At 45.0% G+C, this 13,288-nt stretch overlaps 4 non-coding genes across 4 annotated transcripts; all 4 read left to right on the top strand.

The window, feature by feature from the left end:
- Positions 1–1,940: 1,940 nt before the first annotated feature.
- trnai-aau (transfer RNA isoleucine (anticodon AAU)) lies at positions 1,941–2,014 on the top strand. Its single transcript has one exon. It is a non-coding gene; the product is annotated as a tRNA-Ile (tRNA).
- Positions 2,015–4,026: 2,012 nt separating this feature from the next.
- trnai-aau (transfer RNA isoleucine (anticodon AAU)) lies at positions 4,027–4,100 on the top strand. Its single transcript has one exon. It is a non-coding gene; the product is annotated as a tRNA-Ile (tRNA).
- A 2,002-nt stretch (positions 4,101–6,102) lies between these two features.
- trnai-aau (transfer RNA isoleucine (anticodon AAU)) lies at positions 6,103–6,176 on the top strand. The gene has a single exon. It is a non-coding gene; the product is annotated as a tRNA-Ile (tRNA).
- Positions 6,177–8,190: 2,014 nt separating this feature from the next.
- On the top strand, positions 8,191–8,264 carry trnai-aau (transfer RNA isoleucine (anticodon AAU)). Its single transcript has one exon. It is a non-coding gene; the product is annotated as a tRNA-Ile (tRNA).
- Positions 8,265–13,288: the final 5,024 nt, after the last annotated feature.

Raw genomic sequence — 13,288 nt, 5'->3', positions numbered from 1 at the left:
AAAACATTTGGCAGGGATAGACGCACGACTTGATCGCCTGTCTGGGTGGATGTGTCGGCAGCGAAACAACCAGTCTCAGTTGTTTTCGCCAACAAATGCAAAACATTGTGCAGTATTAGGCAGACCTGGCACAGTCTCGGAGGAGAACCAGAGTTCAGGCTTCAATTCGTTCGTGTTATTTTCCTGGATCTCTGTTAATACTCGTCACACGACTTCCAGAGGCAATTCGTTCGCTTGCTCACCTCTCATGCATCGACACTGGAGTTATCATATCACCAGCAATACCATAGAGCCATTAATAAAAGCAAATTACTGCGGATGCTGGGATCTGAAACCAAAAGAGAAAATGCTGGAAAATCTCAGCAGGTCTGGCACCATCTGCAAGGAGAGAAAAGAGCTGACGTTTCGAGTCTAACTGATTAAAGATAAAGATAAAAACAAAGGGGGAGTATTATGGAGCTGTTTCTACCACGCTGAGAGGAGGTGAGTCAAGGCTCCAGATGCAAAGGTGATAATGACAGTGCATGGAGAGATTAAAGGGAGATTAAGAGGCGTGAATGACCCAGGCTGAAGCCAGCGCTATGTGACAAAATAAGTGAGGGATGGGTGAAGCAGAGACAAAATGGAAAACAGGGGAGAAGGGTAGCAAAGCGGGAAGAGGAGAGGAAAAAGGTATTGAGAGAGTGGGGAGCGAGAGAAAGAGAGACAGTCAAGAAATAAGAGGTACAGAACAGTGGCAAAAAAAACACAACTAAAAAAGATAAATAAAATAATTGAAATAAAATTACCTGAAGTTGTTTGAATTCAACAACTTCAGACAATTTTACTTCGTTTTTTTATTTATCTTTTTTAACATTTCACCTGCACTATCATAGAGCCATTAGATGTGGACAGCACTGAAAACACAGTCTTCGGTCGCACTCGTCCATTCCGAACAGATATCCTCAACTCATCCAGTCGCGATTGCATGCACTTGACCCATTTCTCTCTCAACCCTTCCTATTCAAGTACACGTCCAGATTCCTTAACAGTATTGGAATTATACCATCCATCACCAGCTCGACTGGTAACTTATTCCAGAAACGCACCACCCTCTGCGTGCAGCCGTTGCCCCTCACTGCCTTTCGAATTCTCACCCTCCCACACCAGATTTATACCCTCTAGTTCTGAACTGCCCCACCTGAGCGAAAGGAACTTGTCTATTTACCCGATTCATTCCCCTCATGATTGAAAAACCTCCGTAAGATCAGCTCCCAGCCTCTGACGCGCCAGGCGAAATCGTGAGCGAGTGTTCAGCCTGTAAACGTTTGCACCTTTTCCATTTTCAAATGTAGGGTGTAGCATGCTGTCTGAAGCAATCGTTTTAGCAGCTGACCTGTGGCTGACAAACTCTGCAGGAAGGCCTGATAACTTGCTGTCAAACGAAGATTGCATAAGCAACATGAGTCATTGAGCAAAACGTGCAATTGACTTCTAAGCTGTTGCTGACACCAAAGCAACTGCGTCGTTCGGGAGCAGAAAGAACCTCACTGATAGATTACAATTCCAATGCATTTGGCATAAGGTTCGTAGCAGTTAATCAGCAGCACATAACCCTGACTCCAAAGGTCTGTGAGTATCCAGAAGAACAGTGAGCGATCGTTGAAGGTACGGTTCTCCAGACGAAATTTGTCAACGTGAGAAGCTGCAGCTGAGCTGGTGGCGTTGCGATTGAAATTGCATGCGTCCGGACATTGTACTTATTTTTAGATATCAGAGCAAATGGTTAACTCGAGTATGCGCGTTCGGAAAAGTAAATGTTTTTTTTTTGTTGAAAAGCTTTGCAACGAAAGGAAATACTTCAGACTATCGTGCGATCGATGAGAAGCAGAAAATGCAGAGCAGCCGTGGTTGTGGGCACCGGCAATATAGGCATTTGCTCTCGCTGAGCTGCCAGCGTTGGTCGGTTAGCTCAGCTGGTTAGAGCGTGGTGCTAATAACGCCAAGGTCGTGGGTTCGATCCCCACACTGACCACATGCAGCGCTTGTGCGGTTGCTGTGTTTCCAAACGACGTGCTCCACCAAACCGGAAGCGCCCCCTTCGCAATAAAACATTTGACAGGGATAGACGCAGGACTTGATCGCCTGACTGGGTGGATGTGTCGGCAGCAAAACAACCAGTCTCAGTTGTTTTCGCCAACAAATGCAAAACATTGTGCAGTATTAGGCAGACCTGGCACAGTCTCGGAGGAGAACCAGAGTTCAGGCTTCAATTCGTTCGTGTTATTTTCCTGGATCTCTGTTAATACTCGTCACACGACTTCCAGAGGCAATTCGTTCGCTTGCTCACCTCTCATGCATCGACACTGGAGTTATCATATCACCAGCAATACCATAGAGCCATGAATAAAAGCAAATTACTGCGGATGCTGGGATCTGAAACCAAAAGAGAAAATGCTGGAAAATCTCAGCAGGTCTGGCACCATCTGCAAGGAGAGAAAAGAGCTGACGTTTCGAGTCTAACTGATTAAAGATAAAGATAAAAACAAAGGGGGAGTATTATGGAGCTGTTTCTACCACGCTGAGAGGAGGTGAGTCAAGGCTCCAGATGCAAAGGTGATAATGACAGTGCATGGAGAGATTAAAGGGAGATTAAGAGGCGTGAATGACCCAGGCTGAAGCCAGCGCTATGTGACAAAATAAGTGAGGGATGGGTGAAGCAGAGACAAAATGGAAAACAGGGGAGAAGGGTAGCAAAGCGGGAAGAGGAGAGGAAAAAGGTATTGAGAGAGTGGGGAGCGAGAGAAAGAGAGACAGTCAAGAAATAAGAGGTACAGAACAGTGGCAAAAAAACACAACTAAAAAAGATAAATAAAATAATTGAAATAAAATTACCTGAAGTTGTTTGAATTCAACAACTTCAGACAATTTTACTTCGTTTTTTTATTTATCTTTTTTAACATTTCACCTGCACTATCATAGAGCCATTAGATGTGGACAGCACTGAAAACACAGTCTTCGGTCGCACTCGTCCATTCCGAACAGATATCCTCAACTCATCCAGTCGCGATTGCATGCACTTGACCCATTTCTCTCTCAACCCTTCCTATTCAAGTACACGTCCAGATTCCTTAACAGTATTGGAATTATACCATCCATCACCAGCTCGACTGGTAACTTATTCCAGAAACGCACCACCCTCTGCGTGCAGCCGTTGCCCCTCACTGCCTTTCGAATTCTCACCCTCCCACACCAGATTTATACCCTCTAGTTCTGAACTGCCCCACCTGAGCGAAAGGAACTTGTCTATTTACCCGATTCATTCCCCTCATGATTGAAAAACCTCCGTAAGATCAGCTCCCAGCCTCTGACGCGCCAGGCGAAATCGTGAGCGAGTGTTCAGCCTGTAAACGTTTGCACCTTTTCCATTTTCAAATGTAGGGTGTAGCATGCTGTCTGAAGCAATCGTTTTAGCAGCTGACCTGTGGCTGACAAACTCTGCAGGAAGGCCTGATAACTTGCTGTCAAACGAAGATTGCATAAGCAACATGAGTCATTGAGCAAAACGTGCAATTGACTTCTAAGCTGTTGCTGACACCAAAGCAACTGCGTCGTTCGGGAGCAGAAAGAACCTCACTGATAGATTACAATTCCAATGCATTTGGCATAAGGTTCGTAGCAGTTAATCAGCAGCACATAACCCTGACTCCAAAGGTCTGTGAGTATCCAGAAGAACAGTGAGCGATCGTTGAAGGTACGGTTCTCCAGACGAAATTTGTCAACGTGAGAAGCTGCAGCTGAGCTGGTGGCGTTGCGATTGAAATTGCATGCGTCCGGACATTGTGCTTATTTTTAGATATCAGAGCAAATGGTTAACTCGAGTATGCGCGTTCGGAAAAGTAAATGTTTTTTTTTTGTTGAAAAGCTTTGCAACGAAAGGAAATACTTCAGACTATCGTGCGATCGATGAGAAGCAGAAAATGCAGAGCAGCCGTGGTTGTGGGCACCGGCAATATAGGCATTTGCTCTCGCTGAGCTGCCAGCGTTGGTCGGTTAGCTCAGCTGGTTAGAGCGTGGTGCTAATAACGCCAAGGTCGTGGGTTCGATCCCCACACTGACCACATGCAGCGCTTGTGCGGTTGCTGTGTTTCCAAACGACGTGCTCCACCAAACCGGAAGCGCCCCCTTCGCAATAAAACATTTGACAGGGATAGACGCAGGACTTGATCGCCTGACTGGGTGGATGTGTCGGCAGCAAAACAACCAGTCTCAGTTGTTTTCGCCAACAAATGCAAAACATTGTGCAGTATTAGGCAGACCTGGCACAGTCTCGGAGGAGAACCAGAGTTCAGGCTTCAATTCGTTCGTGTTATTTTCCTGGATCTCTGTTAATACTCGTCACACGACTTCCAGAGGCAATTCGTTCGCTTGCTCACCTCTCATGCATCGACACTGGAGTTATCATATCACCAGCAATACCATAGAGCCATGAATAAAAGCAAATTACTGCGGATGCTGGGATCTGAAACCAAAAGAGAAAATGCTGGAAAATCTCAGCAGGTCTGGCACCATCTGCAAGGAGAGAAAAGAGCTGACGTTTCGAGTCTAACTGATTAAAGATAAAGATAAAAACAAAGGGGGAGTATTATGGAGCTGTTTCTACCACGCTGAGAGGAGGTGAGTCAAGGCTCCAGATGCAAAGGTGATAATGACAGTGCATGGAGAGATTAAAGGGAGATTAAGAGGCGTGAATGACCCAGGCTGAAGCCAGCGCTATGTGACAAAATAAGTGAGGGATGGGTGAAGCAGAGACAAAATGGAAAACAGGGGAGAAGGGTAGCAAAGCGGGAAGAGGAGAGGAAAAAGGTATTGAGAGAGTGGGGAGCGAGAGAAAGAGAGACAGTCAAGAAATAAGAGATACACAACAGTGGCAAAAAAACACAACTAAAAAAGATAAATAAAATAATTGAAATAAAATTACCTGAAGTTGTTTGAATTCAACAACTTCAGACAATTTTACTTCGTTTTTTTATTTATCTTTTTTAACATTTCACCTGCACTATCATAGAGCCATTAGATGTGGACAGCACTGAAAACACAGTCTTCGGTCGCACTCGTCCATTCCGAACAGATATCCTCAACTCATCCAGTCGCGATTGCATGCACTTGACCCATTTCTCTCTCAACCCTTCCTATTCAAGTACACGTCCAGATTCCTTAACAGTATTGGAATTATACCATCCATCACCAGCTCGACTGGTAACTTATTCCAGAAACGCACCACCCTCTGCGTGCAGCCGTTGCCCCTCACTGCCTTTCGAATTCTCACCCTCCCACACCAGATCTAGTTCTGAACTGCCCCACCTGAGCGAAAGGAACTTGTCTATTTACCCGATTCATTCCCCTCATGATTGAAAAACCTCCGTAAGATCAGCTCCCAGCCTCTGACGCGCCAGGCGAAATCGTGAGCGAGTGTTCAGCCTGTAAACGTTTGCACCTTTTCCATTTTCAAATGTAGGGTGTAGCATGCTGTCTGAAGCAATCGTTTTAGCAGCTGACCTGTGGCTGACAAACTCTGCAGGAAGGCCTGATAACTTGCTGTCAAACGAAGATTGCATAAGCAACATGAGTCATTGAGCAAAACGTGCAATTGACTTCTAAGCTGTTGCTGACACCAAAGCAACTGCGTCGTTCGGGAGCAGAAAGAACCTCACTGATAGATTACAATTCCAATGCATTTGGCATAAGGTTCGTAGCAGTTAATCAGCAGCACATAACCCTGACTCCAAAGGTCTGTGAGTATCCAGAAGAACAGTGAGCGATCGTTGAAGGTACGGTTCTCCAGACGAAATTTGTCAACGTGAGAAGCTGCAGCTGAGCTGGTGGCGTTGCGATAGAAATTGCATGCGTCCGGACACTGTGCTTATTTTTAGATATCAGAGCAAATGGTTAACTCGAGTATGCGCGTTCGGAAAAGTAAATGTTTTTTTTTGTTGAAAAGCTTTGCAACGAAAGGAAATACTTCAGACTATCGTGCGATCGATGAGAAGCAGAAAATGCAGAGCAGCCGTGGTTGTGAGCACCGGCAATATAGGCATTTGCTCTCGCTGAGCTGCCCGCGTTGGCCGGTTCGCTCAGCTGGTTAGAGCGTGGTGCTAATAACGCCAAGGTCGTGGGTTCGATCCCCACACTGACCACATGCAGCGCTTGTGCGGTTGCTGTGTTTCCAAACGACGTGCTCCACCAAGCCGGAAGCGCCACCTTCGGCAATAAAACATTTGACAGGGAATTGACGCACGACTTGATCGCCTGACTGGGTGGATGTGTCGGCAGCAAAACAACCAGTCTCAGTTGTTTTCGCCAACAAATGCAAAACATTGTGCAGTATTAGGCAGACCTGGCACAGTCTCGGAGGAGAACCAGAGTTCAGGCTTCAATTCGTTCGTGTTATTTTCCTGGATCTCTGTTAATACTCGTCACACGACTTCCAGAGGCAATTCGTTCGCTTGCTCACCTCTCATGCATCGACACTGGAGTTATCATATCACCAGCAATACCATAGAGCCATTAATAAAAGCAAATTACTGCGGATGCTGGAATCTGAAACCAAAAGAGAAAATGCTGGAAAATCTCAGCAGGTCTGGCACCATCTGCAAGGAGAGAAAAGAGCTGACGTTTCGAGTCTAACTGATTAAAGATAAAGATAAAAACAAAGGGGGAGTATTATGGAGCTGTTTCTACCACGCTGAGAGGAGGTGAGTCAAGGCTCCAGATGCAAAGGTGATAATGACAGTGCATGGAGAGATTAAAGGGAGATTAAGAGGCGTGAATGACCCAGGCTGAAGCCAGCGCTATGTGACAAAATAAGTGAGGGATGGGTGAAGCAGAGACAAAATGGAAAACAGGGGAGAAGGGTAGCAAAGCGGGAAGAGGAGAGGAAAAAGGTATTGAGAGAGTGGGGAGCGAGAGAAAGAGAGACAGTCAAGAAATAAGAGGTACAGAACAGTGGCAAAAAAAACACAACTAAAAAAGATAAATAAAATAATTGAAATAAAATTACCTGAAGTTGTTTGAATTCAACAACTTCAGACAATTTTACTTCGTTTTTTTATTTATCTTTTTTATCATTTCACCTGCACTATCATAGAGCCATTAGATGTGGACAGCACTGAAAACACAGTCTTCGGTCGCACTCGTCCATTCCGAACAGATATCCTCAACTCATCCAGTCGCGATTGCATGCACTTGACCCATTTCTCTCTCAACCCTTCTTATTCAAGTACACGTCCAGATTCCTTAACAGTATTGGAATTATACCATCCATCACCAGCTCGACTGGTAACTTATTCCAGAAACGCACCACCCTCTGCGTGCAGCCGTTGCCCCTCACTGCCTTTCGAATTCTCACCCTCCCACACCAGATTTATACCCTCTAGTTCTGAACTGCCCCACCTGAGCGAAAGGAACTTGTCTATTTACCCGATTCATTCCCCTCATGATTGAAAAACCTCCGTAAGATCAGCTCCCAGCCTCTGACGCGCCAGGCGAAATCGTGAGCGAGTGTTCAGCCTGTAAACGTTTGCACCTTTTCCATTTTCAAATGTAGGGTGTAGCATGCTGTCTGAAGCAATCGTTTTAGCAGCTGACCTGTCGCTGACAAACTCTGCAGGAAGGCCTGATAACTTGCTGTCAAACGAAGATTGCATAAGCAACATGAGTCATTGAGCAAAACGTGCAATTGACTTCTAAGCTGTTGCTGACACCAAAGCAACTGCGTCGTTCGGGAGCAGAAAGAACCTCACTGATAGATTACAATTCCAATGCATTTGGCATAAGGTTCGTAGCAGTTAATCAGCAGCACATAACCCTGACTCCAAAGGTCTGTGAGTATCCAGAAGAACAGTGAGCGATCGTTGAAGGTACGGTTCTCCAGACGAAATTTGTCAACGTGAGAAGCTGCAGCTGAGCTGGTGGCGTTGCGATAGAAATTGCATGCGTCCGGACACTGTGCTTATTTTTAGATATCAGAGCAAATGGTTAACTCGAGTATGCGCGTTCGGAAAAGTAAATGTTTTTTTTTGTTGAAAAGCTTTGCAACGAAAGGAAATACTTCAGACTATCGTGCGATCGATGAGAAGCAGAAAATGCAGAGCAGCCGTGGTTGTGGGCACCGGCAATATAGGCATTTGCTCTCGCTGAGCTGCCAGCGTTGGTCGGTTAGCTCAGCTGGTTAGAGCGTGGTGCTAATAACGCCAAAGTCGTGGGTTCGATCCCCACACTGACCACATGCAGCGCTTGTGCGGTTGCTGTGTTTCCAAACGACGTGCTCCACCAAGCCGGAAGCGCCAATAAAACATTTGACAAGGATAGACGCAGGACTTGATCGCCTGACTGGGTGGATGTGTCGGCAGCAAAACAACCAGTCTCAGTTGTTTTCGCCAACAAATGCAAAACATTGTGCAGTATTCGGCAGACCTGGCACAGTCTCGGAGGAGAACCAGAGTTCAGGCTTCAATTCGTTCGTGTTATTTTCCTGGATCTCTGTTAATACTCGTCACACGAATTCCAGAGGCAATTCGTTCGCTTGCTCACCTCTCATGCATCGACACTGGAGTTATCATATCACCAGCAATACCATAGAGCCATTAATAAAAGCAAATTACTGCGGATGCTGGGATCTGAAACCAAAAGAGAAAATGCTGGAAAATCTCAGCAGGTCTGGCACCATCTGCAAGGAGAGAAAAGAGCTGACGTTTCGAGTCTAACTGATTAAAGATAAAGATAAAAACAAAGGGGGAGTATTATGGAGCTGTTTCTACCACGCTGAGAGGAGGTGAGTCAAGGCTCCAGATGCAAAGGTGATAATGAGGAGAGGAAAAAGGTATTGAGAGAGTGGGGAGCGAGAGAAAGAGAGACAGTCAAGAAATAAGAGGTACAGAACAGTGGCAAAAAAACACAACTAAAAAAGATAAATAAAATAATTGAAATAAAATTACCTGAAGTTGTTTGAATTCAACAACTTCAGACAATTTTACTTCGTTTTTTTATTTATCTTTTTTAACATTTCACCTGCACTATCATAGAGCCATTAGATGTGGACAGCACTGAAAACACAGTCTTCGGTCGCACTCGTCCATTCCGAACAGATATCCTCAACTCATCCAGTCGCGATTGCATGCACTTGACCCATTTCTCTCTCAACCCTTCCTATTCAAGTACACGTCCAGATTCCTTAACAGTATTGGAATTATACCATCCATCACCAGCTCGACTGGTAACTTATTCCAGAAACGCACCACCCTCTGCGTGCAGCCGTTGCCCCTCACTGCCTTTCGAATTCTCACCCTCCCACACCAGATTTATACCCTCTAGTTCTGAACTGCCCCACCTGAGCGAAAGGAACTTGTCTATTTACCCGATTCATTCCCCTCATGATTGAAAAACCTCCGTAAGATCAGCTCCCAGCCTCTGACGCGCCAGGCGAAATCGTGAGCGAGTGTTCAGCCTGTAAACGTTTGCACCTTTTCCATTTTCAAATGTAGGGTGTAGCATGCTGTCTGAAGCAATCGTTTTAGCAGCTGACCTGTCGCTGACAAACTCTGCAGGAAGGCCTGATAACTTGCTGTCAAACGAAGATTGCATAAGCAACATGAGTCATTGAGCAAAACGTGCAATTGACTTCTAAGCTGTTGCTGACACCAAAGCAACTGCGTCGTTCGGGAGCAGAAAGAACCTCACTGATAGATTACAATTCCAATGCATTTGGCATAAGGTTCGTAGCAGTTAATCAGCAGCACATAACCCTGACTCCAAAGGTCTGTGAGTATCCAGAAGAACAGTGAGCGATCGTTGAAGGTACGGTTCTCCAGACGAAATTTGTCAACGTGAGAAGCTGCAGCTGAGCTGGTGGCGTTGCGATAGAAATTGCATGCGTCCGGACATTGTGCTTATTTTTAGATATCAGAGCAAATGGTTAACTCGAGTATGCGCGTTCGGAAAAGTAAATGTTTTTTTTTGTTGAAAAGCTTTGCAACGAAAGGAAATACTTCAGACTATCGTGCGATCGATGAGAAGCAGGAAATGCACAGCCGCATTTGCTTTCATCGCACCAGCTGCGCTCATCAGTCAGCTCAGCTCTAACCAGCACGCATACGCTGCACATGGTCAGTGTGGGGATTGAACCCACATTATTGGCGTTATTCGCACCACGCTCTAACCAGCTGAGCTCACCGACCAGCGTATGCCACGTTGCGAAAGGAAATGCCCATATTGCCAGTGTTCAAAATCACGGTATCAGGGTGTCCTGCCCCGGGGAGCCACCAGGAACTCTTGATAAATTGGAAGGTGGGACCCTGTGGGGAAGAGGTAGGCTTCCTAGTAGATACGGGGGCAGCATTGTCGTCGCTGAATTTTAAACCAAAGATAGTCGGAATGTCAACGCGGTCAATTACTGTTTCCAGGGGTTCAAGGGGAAAAATTTACTGTTCCAGTATTTGAACCTGTGATGATAGAAGGTCCGAATGATACAGTTTCAGGGGAACAGTTGTATATCCCTGATATAGGAAGTAACTTACCAGGGAGAGATTTAATTACCCTCTTAGGACAGGAGATTTGAATTCAGGAAAAAAGAATTAGTTGTACAAATGGCAATGTTGACAGAAGATGTGGAGAGAGAGAGGTAGACCCTATTATATGGGCTAGAGAAGGCAATCGTGGTAAAATACAGATCCGTCCCTTAGAAATAAGTTTAAAAAGGAAAGGGGATGTTGTTTATGATCGACCATATCCCATGTCCATAGAAGGTAAACGAGGATTGCAGCCAGTAATTGAGGAGCTAGAGATGGACTGTTGGAGCTAAGTATGTCTCCTTATAATATCCTCATTCTACCAGTGCGTCAATCCGATCGAAGTTATCGATTGGTGCAGGAGTTGAGAATATTGAATTGTACGTTATTAAGTACGATCCCTCTTGACCACAAATGGTTTAGTGCGATAGATTTAAAGGATGCCTTTTGGGAGGAAAGTCGGAATTTTTTGCCTTTGCATGGAAAGATCCCAAAAAAAAGACGGAAACACCAATACCAGTGGACCGTGCTCCCCCAGGGGTTTATGCAATCCCCAAATTTATTTGGACAGATGTTAGAACAAATATTGGAGAAATGTAGCAGCCGCAAGGGAACTACCCTGTTGCAGTATGTAGCCGACCTCTTAGCAACAGGAAAGAGAAGAGAAAGAGTAGTAGAAGCCACGAAAAAAAATTGAATTTCCTGGGTCAGCAGGGACCGTGGGTATCTAAAAACAAATTACAATATGTGGAGCGAGAAGTGAAATACTTGGGACATTTAGTTCGTGAGGGAAGCGAAAGGGAAGCCTGGAAGGGTTAAATGGAATAGTGGGGAATCTGCTGCCAGGAATAAACGGGAATATCATAATTTTGGGGGTTTAACGGGATATTGCAGATTGTGGATTGATTCTTATGCTCAAAAGACGAATAAATTATATCTCAAACCATTAGAGGAGGAACAAAGTGTCTGAGTTGGGAAGAAGAGGAAAAATAACTATTTAAGAATTCAAAAGAGATCTGATCCATGCCCCCGGGTCAGCCTTACCTTCTCTAGATAAACCTTTCCAGCTCTTTGCTACCGTAGATAAGGGAGCGGCTTTGGGAGTATTAACCCAGAGATGGGGAGGAATGAAACAGCCAGTAGCATATCTTTCAAAGCTGTTGGATCCAGTATCCTGGGGGTGGCCTGAGTGTGTGCAGGCTGTGGCTGCCACAGCACTGTTGATGGAGGAAAGCAGGAAGCTTACACTTGGGGGAGCCCTAATAGTAAGCACTCCACACCAACTGAGAACGATCCTAAACCAAAAAGCTGGGTGATGGTTGACAGACTCGCAGGTTCTTAAATATGAGGCATTATTAGTAGAAAAGGATGATCTAGTGTTGGTCACGGACAATTGTTTAAATCCAGCTGCCTTTCTTTGGAAAGGGGAAGGAGAATCTCCTTAGAATCCAGAGCACGACTGCCTTGACATTATAGAATACCAAACTAAGGTCTGCATGGACCTGAGAGATGTTCCGCTTCATGCAGGAGCCTGACTGTTTATAGACAGATCATCCCGGGTGACTGAAGAGAAAAGACATAATCGGTATGCAGTTGTAGACGGGATGGAAGGTGGTGTGGTAGAGGCAGGAAGGTTGCCAAATGGGTGGTCAGCTCAGACCTGCGAACTCTATGCATTGGAAAGTGTCCTTAGGGCGTTAGAAAATAAAGAGGGAGCAGCATACAGTGACTCTAAATATGTATTTGGTGTTGGCACTTTTGGAAAGATATGACAGGAAAGAGGACTGATCAATAGCCGGGGGAAGGAATTTGCACACGAGGTGTTGATTAAACGGGTCTTGGAATCCCTATTACTCCCCTGAGAAATAGCGGTAGTGCATGTAAATGGTCATCAGAAAGGAAATGAACCAGAAGTTAGGGGGAATAGATTCGGGGATAAAGTGGCTAAGGAAGCAGGCATGGACACACAAGGAGTGCTAATTCATTCCCTAATATCTCCTGTTCCTGATCCCCGGAAGCTCTTATATTTACTGAAAGAATTGAAAAAGAATTGACAGATTTTGGGGCTGAAAAAAAACAGCAGATGGGCATTGGATTTTACCTGATGGAAGGGAAATGTTAAACAAAATGATGATGCGAGAAATTATGTGTGTCCTACATCAAGTCAGCCATTGGGCAGTACAAGCAACGTATCTTTTAGTTCTTAGGGAATATGGATGTAAAGGAATATATACAATTGCTAAACACATATGTGAGGGATGTATCATATGCAGAAAGGTAAATAATAAGGTCTTGAGAAAACAGACCCCGGGAGGAAGAGACCCGGGATTGAGACTCTTCCAGAGTATACAAGAAGATTATACTGAACTACCCAGAGTAGGAAGACTAAAATATATACTGGTCATAGTAGATCATCTATCTGGTTGGGTTGAGGCATACCGCCGAGCTACTGCCACTGTGAGTGTGGTGTGTAAATCAATATTGGAGCACATAATTCCCCGATATGGGCTAGTGAACCATTTAGATTTCGACCAAGGAACTCATTTTACCTCTAAAGTGTTACAGGAGATAATGAAAGGGTTGGGAATTTCCTGGGAGTACCATAATCCATGGCACACACCATCATCGGGAAGGTTTGAGAGAATGAACCAAACACTCAAACGACAGCTCTCTAAATTGATAATAGAAACCAGACTCCCTTAGACCAAATGTTTACCTATAGCTCTCTTGCATGTCCAAAAAGC

Source organism: Chiloscyllium punctatum, chromosome 17 (genome assembly GCF_047496795.1).
Source record: "Chiloscyllium punctatum isolate Juve2018m chromosome 17, sChiPun1.3, whole genome shotgun sequence".
Taxonomy (NCBI): Eukaryota; Metazoa; Chordata; class Chondrichthyes; order Orectolobiformes; family Hemiscylliidae; genus Chiloscyllium; species Chiloscyllium punctatum.
Note: the sequence above shows the minus strand (reverse complement) of the source record. Positions and strands in the feature narration are given on the sequence as shown.